This window comes from Scyliorhinus torazame, chromosome 3 (assembly GCF_047496885.1).
Source record: "Scyliorhinus torazame isolate Kashiwa2021f chromosome 3, sScyTor2.1, whole genome shotgun sequence".
Classification (NCBI taxonomy): Eukaryota; Metazoa; Chordata; class Chondrichthyes; order Carcharhiniformes; family Scyliorhinidae; genus Scyliorhinus; species Scyliorhinus torazame.
Window position 1 is genome coordinate 266,301,462 of NC_092709.1, and position 11,958 is coordinate 266,313,419.

Sequence of the window (11,958 nt, forward strand, 5' to 3'; positions counted from 1 at the left end):
GACTAGGGGCTTTTCACAGTAACTTGTGACAATAAGCGATTATCATTATTATACTGCGCTCATTAAGGTACAACACCCTCAGTCCTGCATTGACCACCTCCCTTCTCACACTTGTCACCTTTTTTGCTCTGCCTGAGGGTGATGTTGTTCTCTTATTTTTGTTCTCTATTTCCCCGTCAGTTGTTACACCTTCTAAGCTAACGCTCTGGTTTCATCCCCGCCCCCTCCCCCCCGCCATGCTAGTTTAAATCCACCCAAGTGACTCTAGTAAATCTCCCAGCTAGGATATTGGTGCCCCCTCCAGTTTAGATGCAACCCGTCCTTTTTGTACAGGTCCCACATGCCCTGGAAGAGATCCCAATGGTTCAGAAATCTGAAACCCTTCCTCCTGCATCACTAGTTTAGCCACGTGTTTAGCTGCACTGCCTCCTATTTCTAGTCTCACTGGTATGTGGCGTAGGGAGTAATCCTGAGATTGTGACCCTAGAGATCCTGCTTTTTAGCTTACTACCTAACTCCCTGAACTCCTTCTGCAGGACCTCATAACTCTTCATGCCTATGTTGTTAGTACCTATTTGTACAAAGAATGAAGAACAAAGTACAATACAGCACAGGAACAGGCCCTTCGGCCCTCTAAGCCTGTGCCGATCATGTGTCCTATCTGGACCAACGGCCTGTATCCTTCTATACCCCGTCTGTTCATGTGCCTATCCAGATAAGTCTTAAAGGTTGCTAACGTATCTGCCTCAACCACCTCACGTGGCAGTGCATTCCAGGCCACCACCACCCTCTGTAAAGATTTTCCCCGCACATCTCCACTGAACATCTCCCCCCTCACCTTGGACTTGTGCCCTCTTGTAATTGTCATTTCCGCCCTGAGAAAAATCCTCCAACTGTTCACCCTATCTGTACCCCTAATAATTTTATAAACTTCTATCAGGTCGCCCCTCAGCCTCCGTCTCTCTAGGTAGAACAATCCCAGTTTATTCAATCTCTCCTCTTAGCTATTACCCTCCACACCAGACAACATTCTGGTAAACCTTTTCTGTACTCTTTCCAAAGCCTCCACATCCTTCTGGTAGTGCGGTGACCAGAATTGGACACAGTGTTCCAAATGTGGCCTCACCAACGTTCTATATAATTGTAACATAATTCTCAAGCTTTTATACTCAATACCCCATCCTATGAAGGCAAGCATGCCATATGCTTTCTTTACCACCATTTCCACATGTACTGCCACTTTTAAGGATCTGTGAACCTGCACCCCAAGATCTCTCTGTGACTCTATGCTCCTGATGGTTCTGCCATTTATTGTATAGCTCTCACCTGAATTGGATCTACCAAGATGCATCACCTTGCATTTGTCCAGGTTAAATTCCATCTGCCATCTCATCACTATCCGCAACTCCTGTAATCTTAGTATCATCCGCAAACTTGCTAATCAGACCCGCTATGTTTTCGTCCAAGTCATTTGTATATATATTACAAAGAGCAGAGGTCCCAGTACTGATCCCTGCGGAACACCACTAGTTACAGACCTCCATTCGGAAAAACACCCTCCCACTGCTACCGTCTGTCTTCTATGGACAAGCAAGTTCTGGATCCACCCAGCTAGTTCACCCCTGACCCCATGTGATCTAATCTTTTGCACCAGCCTGTCATGAGGGACCTTATCAAATGCTTTACTAAAGTCCATGTAGATAACATCCACAGCCCTTCCCTCGTTAATCATTTTTGTCACCTCCTCAATAAATTCAATGAAATTAGTGAGACATGACCTCCCTCATACAAAATCATGCTGTCTGTCGCTAATATGACCATTTACTTCTAAATGTGCACAGATCCTATCTCTGAGAATATTTTCCAACAATTTCACTATCACTGACATCCAGCTCACTGGCCTATAATTACTCAGATTATCCTTGCAACCCTTCTTAAATAACGGTACAACATTGGCTCTCCTCCAATCCTCTAGGATCTCACCCGTGGCCAATGAGAACACAAAGATTTCTGTCAGAGGCCCAGCGATTCCATCTCTTGTCTCCCTCAGAAATCTGGGATAGATGCCACCTGACCCTGGGGATGTGTCTACCTTAATGCCTTTTAACACACCTAACACGTCCTCCCTCATAATAACGACCTGTTCTAAAGTTTTTACACATCCCTCTGAGACACCACCAATCAACGTGTCCCTCTCCTTTGTGAATACCGATCCAAAATACTCATTAAGGACCTCATCTACGTCCTCTGGTACTACACATAATTTCCCATCTTTGTCCTTGAGTGAACCAACTCTTTCTCTAGCTACCCTCTTGTTCCTAATGTATGTATAAAATGCCTTGGGATTCTCCTTAATCCTGACTCCCAAGGACATTCCGTGACCCCTTTTTGCCCTCCTAACTCCCTGCTTGAGCTCTTTTCTACTTTCCTTGTATTCCTCAAGTGCTTTATCTATACTATGACCTCTGGCTGTTCACCCTGCCCCGTCAGGATGTCCTGTGTTTGTTCAGAGCCTTGACCTTGGCACCAAGCAGGCATCTCTTCATCTGGTTTGTCGTCCTCCACTTTAACTTTTGCTTGTATCTCATCGGATAACAGCACCATTATATTTTGTTGCCCGTCGCAATGATCCTCCATCACAGCGCTGCCTGGAATGTACAGCCATTCAACTAGGTTCAGGGCCTCACACGCATCCGCTCCTATGATGGACTCGCGTTCCATGTCCACAATGGAAAATGGTACGATGTGACTTCTGTTGTGCACCCGTGCTTAGAGTTCACATACACCCAGCGTCTCAATGTCATCCCCATGGTAGTCTGATTGTGGGCTCATTTAATTGATGACTTTTGGTTTAACCCATAGCCCATGCAAATCGGACAGACTGAGGAGGTTGGCCCTCACTCCCGTGTCGAGCTTGAATTTTATCAATGTGTCATTCAGCATCACTGGAATTCTCCATCTGTCTTCGATGGTATCAGCTTCAGCATCACTATTGTCACAATGGTCAGTAAGACTTCTTCACTTTTCATAGTCGGACTCATTGTGTCCTTGGTTGAAATCAGATCAATGAAAAACTGTTCTTCAAGGGACATCTCATCAACTGTGTTGACTGGCCCAGTTTGGTCCACTGAAGGATGCAAAAAACATTGCCTCGCAAAATAATTTGTATGGCCACACTTGGAACCTACTTTCCAAAATGCTGGACATTGCTGTGGGCCATGATGATTGTGGCATGGCTGGCATAAGATGGCGGACCTGGTCGGCCGCTTAAAATGGCCACCTACACTGAGACCACGCTTTTTATGAACTGCATCACAGTGCTGATGGTGCTCACATCTTCTTCTAGATCGGCACCAAAATAGTTCAGGTTGTGCGTACCGATCTGCTGTGCAGCTAGCTCACTTGCATGGCAGATCTTGACAGCATTTTCTAATTTGAGGTCTTCTTCCCGTAATAACCTTTCACATACTTTATCATTCGATATCTCAAACACTATCTGATCGCTGATCATCGACAATTTCAGAGTACTAAAACTGCAAGACTGCGCCTTCAACTGCAAGTCGGCTACAAAGTTATCCAAAGATTCACCTGCTTTTTGGGTAACCATCAGTTGCAGATGGCCATAGTTCACCAGATTGGTGGAAGAAACTTCTCTTTTCATTCTTCAGCCTATTTCGCCCCATTGTTATCTTTTAGTGTCCTGAATGCTTGGTACCATGTTGTGTTCTGTGATCTAACCATTGTAATAATGTACATAGATCATATAGCTGTTTAACTATAAAGATGATTTGTTAACAAACATGTGGAAAGATAACTAACAAACTAATACAGATGATGGCTACTAAATTAATTCAATGAATTCTTCTGGAGCTACTCTAAGTGCGACTATCTTCTTGTACGGCTTAGAACCAACTGGCGGGTGTCTTGAGTAATGTGATAGATATCTATCGCCATCACTGGTTGGAGGTCGCATTGCTAACTATATACAGATCTATGCACAGGCATATCACCATAAGGGTAGCACCACGTTCCATGTTGACTTATTTTGCTGTACTGTTTTCCGAATCATTGCTTTTAGGGATTCTGTTCATTCTTTCCCCTAGCTTGCTGGTTTGTGGGTGATAGGCTATATGCAACTTCTGATTGATTCTGAACAGTGCCGTTACGTTCTGCATTTGACCTGCAAAGTGAATACCCTCGTCAGATTCAATACTACGGGGCAAGCTCCAATGGTTAAACACCTGCTGTACCACGATATCGGCTCTGATCTTGGCTGTATTTATTCTGGTGGGGAGGGCTTCTACCCATTTGCTAATTGTGTCGAGAACCACTAGGATGTATATGTACCCCACTTTGCAGGGTTGCAAAGGTCCTACATAATCAATCTGTAAATCTGTCCATGGTCCTTCCATGGGTTGTGTGTACCTTAATTCCCCTTTCTTTGCATAATGATCTGGATTGTTTTGTGGACACACTATACAATTTTCTATATAATCTTTCACATCTTTGGCATAATTTGGCCACCAACATAAGTTTCTAATTCTGTCAGTGGGTGTGTCAATTCCTTGATGTCCGTGCCTCATGACACTGGTAAATTATTTGGTTTCTATCTTGGGTAGGTACCAGGTACCGTCCTTCTTTTATTCCCAGGCCGTTCTTAATTTCTAATTTATTTTTCCAATTCCTGTAGGAGTCAGGCACATCGCCTTCTTTGATTGAGGTCATCTCTTTATCTTCCCCTTGAGCTGCTTCAAGATCTTCGATCTTGATTTGGTTAGTGGCTACTGCACCAATTTGTTCTGTCTGTTTGAGAGTAGGGGGTTGCCATGGGATCCCGTCTTGGGCAGCCTGTTTTGCTAACTCATCTGCTCTTACGTTACCAGCAGGGGAAGACCTGTGATGGGCCTTTACTTTAATGACACCATACTCTTGGCCTTGGGCTAGTGATAAGATGTATTTAAGATGTGGGGCAGAGGGCAAAGGTTTACGATCCACAGATATGAAGCTGCTGGCTTCCCACAAGGGTAAGAAATCTGTTAGGCTGTAGAACACGTATATACTGTCTGAATGGATGCCTGCTGGGGTTGGAAAATCTTGGTGGAAACTTACAACGTAAGCTGCAGCTGCCAGTGCAGCTGCTTGTGCGCTCATAGGCAGTTTAAGTGCTAATTCATGTATAACATTGCCTTTTGAATCTCCAACATAGATGTCACACCCTGTTTTACGGACGCCATCCTCCACCATGGAGGAGCCATCTACAAATATCTTTAATTTATGGGTTTGGGTATCCTTCGGACCCTTACCTTTCTCTTCCTCTGCTGTTTTGCCATTTGTTTGAGTGCTTTTTTGGTGGATAGATTTTGCTTTGCCACCTCCCCCATTTTGTTTTGGCACAAAGGGGCCCTTGGGATCGTTTGTTGTCAAAATTTAGCACTCATGTGGCTCGCCACGATAATTCAAATTGTCTGCTAAGAGGGTGGGTGTTTTGGTTCTTTTTATAGCTATGTCCTGTAACTGGAGCATGAGAGTCCAGCGGGCAATGCGATGTTGGCTCACTGTACCATCTTTTATTCTTCCATCCAATAACAATTGGAGAGGGGTGTGTTCTATAAGAATGGTAAATGGATTAAATCCAATTCTGTATGCGAAGTGCTGCACAGCCCAAAATACTGCTAGTCTTTCACAGACTGTAAAGCCTTTTTCCACAGGAGTAAGTAACCTAAATACAGAGGCAATAGGTCCCAATCTCCCATACCGTTCCTGCAGTAAGACTGCTGAAATGATGCTTTCAATGGCTGCGTCTCCTAGCACAAAAGGTAGTTCAGGGTCAGAGACCTGTAGGGCTGTTTCCTTCGCTAGAGCTTGCTTTAGCTCGAGTATGGCTTGAGTATGTTGTTCTTTCCATTCCCAGCGGCTGTTTTTCTTTAATAAGTCTGATAGGGGAGCAGCTTTGGTAGCAAATCCATCAATGTGATTTCCACAGTAACCTATCAGGCCTAAAAATGATCTGAGTGATTTCAAATTAGTTGGCAATGGCAATTTGGCTTTTATTCTGCTTTTCCATAGTTCTCATTTTCCATATGTAATGGTTGTTCCCAGGTAGGTGACCTGTGATTTCATGATCTGGGCCTTCTTGGGGTTCACTTTTAATCCCAATTTGTTTAAAAGGTTCAATAATCCGCCAAGCAATTGCAAATGCTCCTCCCTAGTGTCTGTCTGAAGAAGCAAATCATCTACATACAGTACTAGGCATCTTGGTCTTGAGAATCTGGTTAGGCCTTGTGCCAACCTTTGATGAAATATTGAGGACGAATTGTGGAACCCTTGATGTAGGCATATCCAAGTGCACTGTTGGTCCTGGAATGTAAAGGCAAATTTGTACTGACACTGCCTCTTCAGTGGAATAGACCAGAATCCATTGCTAACATCCAAAACTGTAAAGGATCTTGCCCGAGGGCTTTGTTTCATCATTACTCTGGGGATAATTGCAACAGTTGGTGCGGTTAAGGGGGCTATCTTATTAAGTTCTCTATAGAGTATAGTAAAAAGCCAAGAGCTTCCGAATGGGCCAAATCGGTGAGTGATTCGTGGAAGCTATTGTTCATAAAGCCCCTTGATGGAGCAAATTTGCAATTACTGTTGCAATTTCTTGTTCAGCTGGCTTCAGAAAGCCCTACCGCTTTTGTGGCTTGGGATCTTTTACTTATTCTTCACGACATAGCCCTCCCTAATGTTGCTCTTATTAGCCTTAGTTTTATTAGCTCTAATTATGTCACCTTTGCTCACGAGTCGCCAGGTATCTTTCTGATACCGCCACGTGGTTCAAGCTCGAGTTATGATTAATAAGTCAACACACCGCTTAGTAAGATTGAAATCAACGGTCATTTATTATGTACAACAATAAATGCTTCCACAATAATCCTACTATCTATATCAAAACCTACCACTACTGACCAATACTTAACTTTAGGAAGGGCCCACCAGGTCAGGGAAACAAATGGCTTATTGAATCGGATTGAATCTGGCCCGCGGGATTCAAAGGCTGATACGGGTCGATGGCTAGGAGTCTCTATCGGGTAGCGATCGCTGGAGTCAAACTTACAGTTTCTGGTCGATGTTCTTGCGAAGGTGGCGAGCAGGAGAAGAAGGGAGAGAGAGAGAGATCTGAACTTGGCCCCTCACTTTATAGGGCCCAGGGGCTTCCCGCCTCTTGGGGCGGCCCTTGACCCTGAGTCCCAAGTGATTGGACTTGTTCCCAATCACTGGGTTCGATATGCTCCAATAATGGAGCGATTCCTCGATCGGGGGGTGGTTGTTCACCTGTCTTTGTTTCGGCCACTGCAGGCGCCGACAGGTCTGGCCCGGCATTCAATTGCTAATATGTTGCAAATATTCCTGGGGATAGCCGATTAAACTGCAGATGTCTGGGTTGATGTGCTGCTAATAGTCTTGAGTATCGATCTGGGCCGACTTCCCCAGAGCCGAATATGCTATTCTGTCTGCAGCTGTCCGTTTGTGTCCTGTTGGCTGCTTTTCCCATCAGCCTTTTCGGTTAGCCATTTTAAATCGGGTTTTGGCCAAATTATCATAGAATCATAGAATTTACAGTGCAGAAGGAGGCCATTCGGCCCATCGAGTCTGCACCGGCTCTTGGAAAGAGCACCCTACCCAAGGTCAACACCTCCACCCTATCCCCATAACCCAGTAACCCCACCCAACACTAAGGGCAATTTTGGACACTAAGGGCAATTTATCATGGCCAATTCACCTAACCTGCACATCTTTGGACTGTGGGAGGAAACCGGAGCACCCGGAGAAAACCCACGCACACACGGGGAGGATGTGCAGACTCCGCACAGACAGTGACCCAAGCCGGAATCGAACCTGAGACCCTAGAGCTGTGAAGCGATTGTGTTATCCACAATGTTACCGTGCTGCCTAGATATTATCTTATCTGTGCTAAAGACAATCCCGAATGGTACACAAAGAAAGGCCAATTACGTCACACCCGGCCTGTTAATGGCCCTTGGACAAACTTGCAACTCGACTACATTGGCCCCTCCCCCCTTGCAGAAATGGTTTCAAGTATGTGCTAGTTGTAATCGACACCTTTACTAAATGGGTAGAAGCATTTCCCTCATGGACAAACACAGCCAAGGCCACCGCTAAGATTTTGACCCAACAGATATTTACATGCTGGGGTCTCCCTCGCAGCTTTGAGTCATGCCAAGGTTGCCACTTCACCGGCAGAGTCATGCAAAAATTTCACATAGCATATCACCCTCAATCCAGTGGCATTGTTGAACGAATGAATCACACTTTAAAAGCGACCATTAGAAAAATGGTGCAACAGAATAATACCACGTGGGACACAGTCCTTCCATTCGCCCTCATGTTTATTCGGAACACCGTTTCCAGTTCCACAGGTTTCACCCCCCACACTCTCATGGCTGGACGACCCATGAAGGGAATTGAATATTTATTAGGTCTCGATTTGGCAAGCCCCACTGTCACCGCCCTCATCCATGAAAAAGCAGTCCAACAAGTTGCAGAGAATATTAAAGCAGCACAGCTCGCTGCAGCTGTCCGACTAGGCGCTAGAAGGAAGCAGAGTAAAGCCTGCTTTGACAAAATCGTCCACCCCGTAGAGTACACAGTCGGTCAGCAAGTAATGGTTTCCCTTTGCAACCCCAGTTCTTTCCTCTCCCCCAAATTTGCAGGACCCTACTGCATCTCGGTCAAAGTGAGCCCCTCAGTATACAAGATAACGTACCCCAATGGCAAAACTGGTCGGTTCCACATCAACCAACTCAAAGTCTATGGAACCCAATATAGCCACTCCCACCACATCTCTCTGGCAATAGGAGACAAATCCGCCCCGCCTATTGACAACCTAGTCTGACCCTCCCCCAGCCATGCCAGCAGGTCCATGCCCACAGACCTGACCTTGTCTCTGCCCACAGGTACAGACTTCCACCTTGAGCTTGATTCCGACGACTGCGACAGCCTCCCCAAATTGATTGCTATCCCTGACCAATGGTACGTTCGCTCTGCCCCCAGTCACCCCAGGTCCCGGAACCATGACAAGGATATCTTCGCCCCCCCTCCCTCCCCTTCCACAGCCACCGCCACAGCCACCGCCCGACGACAGTAACTTGCCCTTCACTGCCACTGCCCCTACCCCTCACGACAAACAAACCCCCCCTTTGGCACCTCGACAACTCTTGTAGACTGGTAAGACATGACGATTCGGATCCTACGACGGCCCACGCGGCGACGGCACAAAAACGGCAGACACGAGTCTGGCAACCAAGAGATGGTGATGGTTCAGATTCTGACTCTCGTTTCGGTAATCCTTTTACAATGCTGTTTGGTACAGAACCCTGAGGTGTCCAGATGATGAGAAAGAGACACCGCCTAAGTATTAAGGTGTCCTACTTTCTGATGGAGACTGCCCGCCTTTTTCCTTCTTCTTTTCTTCTTACATGGTTTTAATTGATATCGGCCTGACACCCAATTTCTTGATACAGTAATAGTTACTCTTCTCACAGAAACCCAGACACCATTTACTGACCAATGGCCATTAAAGGAACAATTGTTGGATCTCACATGACTACAAATCCTTTCGGCTCGTTTCGGTCACCCAGGTAGTGGAGTAACGGCACTAATCCCCGCCCTACCTGAGGACCCCAAATGTATCCGGTCAGTTAAGCTCGTGTAGTGGAGCAACGGCACTGATCACCGCCCTACCTGGGGATTCCACCCATTCTTGCCCTGCCGCGGCAAGACACGCACCTCATGTTCCCGTCACTTTGAGAACTTTGGAATGGTTCTTTACACTTTTCACTGTCGTTGGCAGGTCTTAGTTTTCCCTTCTCTGCTCTTTTATTGTGGTTTAAAGAATGCCCTTTGCCACAGTCCGTACACTCATCCCTTTACCTTCCGTGACCCTTTGATCGTTCCCCACCTGCTATTTACACATATGACACACTTGGTTGCCACATATGCTGCTACACGCGAACTACCTCTGGACCCTGGGATGAAGAAACTTTATAGAACCGGCCGCCCTATAATTCGGCTGGTTAAGATGAGCCTCAACCATCAATGGTTGCAGTAAAGAAAAGACTGGACGGAGAAATTTTCCGCCCACTCCCCGCATCGACCACAAGCTACGAGAATCTCTGTACTTAAAAATTTGCATTTCTTGTCTCTCAAAATGTTATTTTGGAAAAAAAAATGAGGGAGTCACACATGATGACAATTATAATGGGTAATTGGAGTAAGAAGAGAAAGACTAATAAAATGAGATATTAAACAAAGATAATAACAGATACTATGCTTGCACCCCCAGGATTACACGGAAAACTGAAAATAGAGGATGAAGCAAGGACTGCTGACATGCGTTTGGATCATCGCTGGACTTCTGCAAACTGCGCGCGCAACACACATTTGTTACAAACCCTACACCAGCCCCGAACATTACCACACAACAGGCCACCCCCAGCCCAGACACTACACCACACATAAAGACAGACACCGAAACCCCCACTTGGTGGGAAAACATTGCCAATTGGAACCCCTTTTCATACACAGTAGAGGCCCTTCTAGTAATTGCAATAATCTGCAGTGTCATTCAGACACTTCGACTCCGTAAATGACGAAAAAGATCCTCCCGCTCCCCGATATGTACAGTTCGAGCCCCCTTTTTCGGCATTCAACAAAACTGAATTACCTGCTGTAAGAATTATAACCATGTCCCTCTGTAAACTTTGCTACATTAAGTAGAAATGCAGAAATTAAGTAGAAAGCAGTACGTGCATTCCCCAACCGGAAACCATGGCTCAATCGCAAGATTGACTCCCTACTGAAGGACAGATCTGAGGCATTCAAGGCAGACGACCCTGACCTATACAAGAAATCTAGGTACGACCTCCGCAAAGCCATCCGGAATGCCAAGAGAGAATATCAAACCAAGCTAGAGTCACAGACAGACTCTCGGCGGTTGTGGCTTGGACTAAACAACATAACGGGCTACAAAGCGAAGCCGAACAGTATCTCTGGCAGCAGCGCACCCCTCCCCGATGAACTCAATGCATTCTATGCTCGGTTCGAGCAGGTAACCAACAATCCGCTGGCGAGTGCCCCAGCAGCCCATAATTCACCCATACCCACTGTCATGATATTCAAACACACACATCATGATAGATAGACCAACAGACCAATTAGCACACATAACACGACAGCCAATCACAGACAAGAGCAGACACAGTATAAGACAAGAAACACGACACCTGGTGGTCAGTCCATCTGGAGACAAGGACAAGGACAGGACCTGATTAACAAGACACTCACACGGTCACCACGTGCTGAGTACCAAGACAGATCTGTAAATAACAAGTTGGAATAAAACTGCGTTGTACCAATCGCAACCATGTTGGTTCATCTGTACCTCAGAGCACCCAACACCACACCCACCATCACAGCTTCCGAAGTCAGATTGGCCTTCCTGAAAGTGAACCCTCGGAAGGCGACGGGCCCAGACGGGATCCCTGGTCGTGCACTCAGAGCCTGCGCGGACCAGCTGGCAGAGGTATCCATGGACATCTTTATTCTGTCCCTACTCCATTCCGAGGTCCCCACCTGCTTCAAGAAGACCACCATCACACCGGTACCAAAGAAGACCCAGGCAACGTGCCTCAATGACTACCGTCCAGTGGCCCTGACTTCAGTCGTAATGAAGTGCTTCGAGAGGTTGATCATGAAGCGTATCACCTCCGTACTCCCAGAACGCCTTGATCCACTGCAATTCGCATACCGCTGCAACCAGTCCACATCAGACACCATTTTCCTGGCCCTACACTCATCCCTAGAGCATCTCGAAAACAAGGACTCCCTCATTAGACTCCTATTTATTGACCACAGCTCCGCCGTCAACACCATAATCCCAGCCAAGCTCAT

The 11,958-nt window shown here is 46.2% G+C and overlaps 1 long non-coding RNA gene across 1 annotated transcript in view; it reads left to right on the forward strand.

Moving 5' to 3' along the window:
• Nucleotides 1–11,424, forward strand: part of LOC140409103 (uncharacterized) — a 70,125-nt gene extending 58,701 nt beyond the window's left edge. Inside the window, exons 2-3 of the long non-coding RNA XR_011940280.1 lie at nucleotides 2,863–3,003; nucleotides 10,352–11,424. This is a non-coding gene — a long non-coding RNA (uncharacterized lncRNA). The remainder of the gene's footprint in view (nucleotides 1–2,862; nucleotides 3,004–10,351) is intronic.
• The last annotated feature ends 534 nt before the right edge of the window (nucleotides 11,425–11,958 follow it).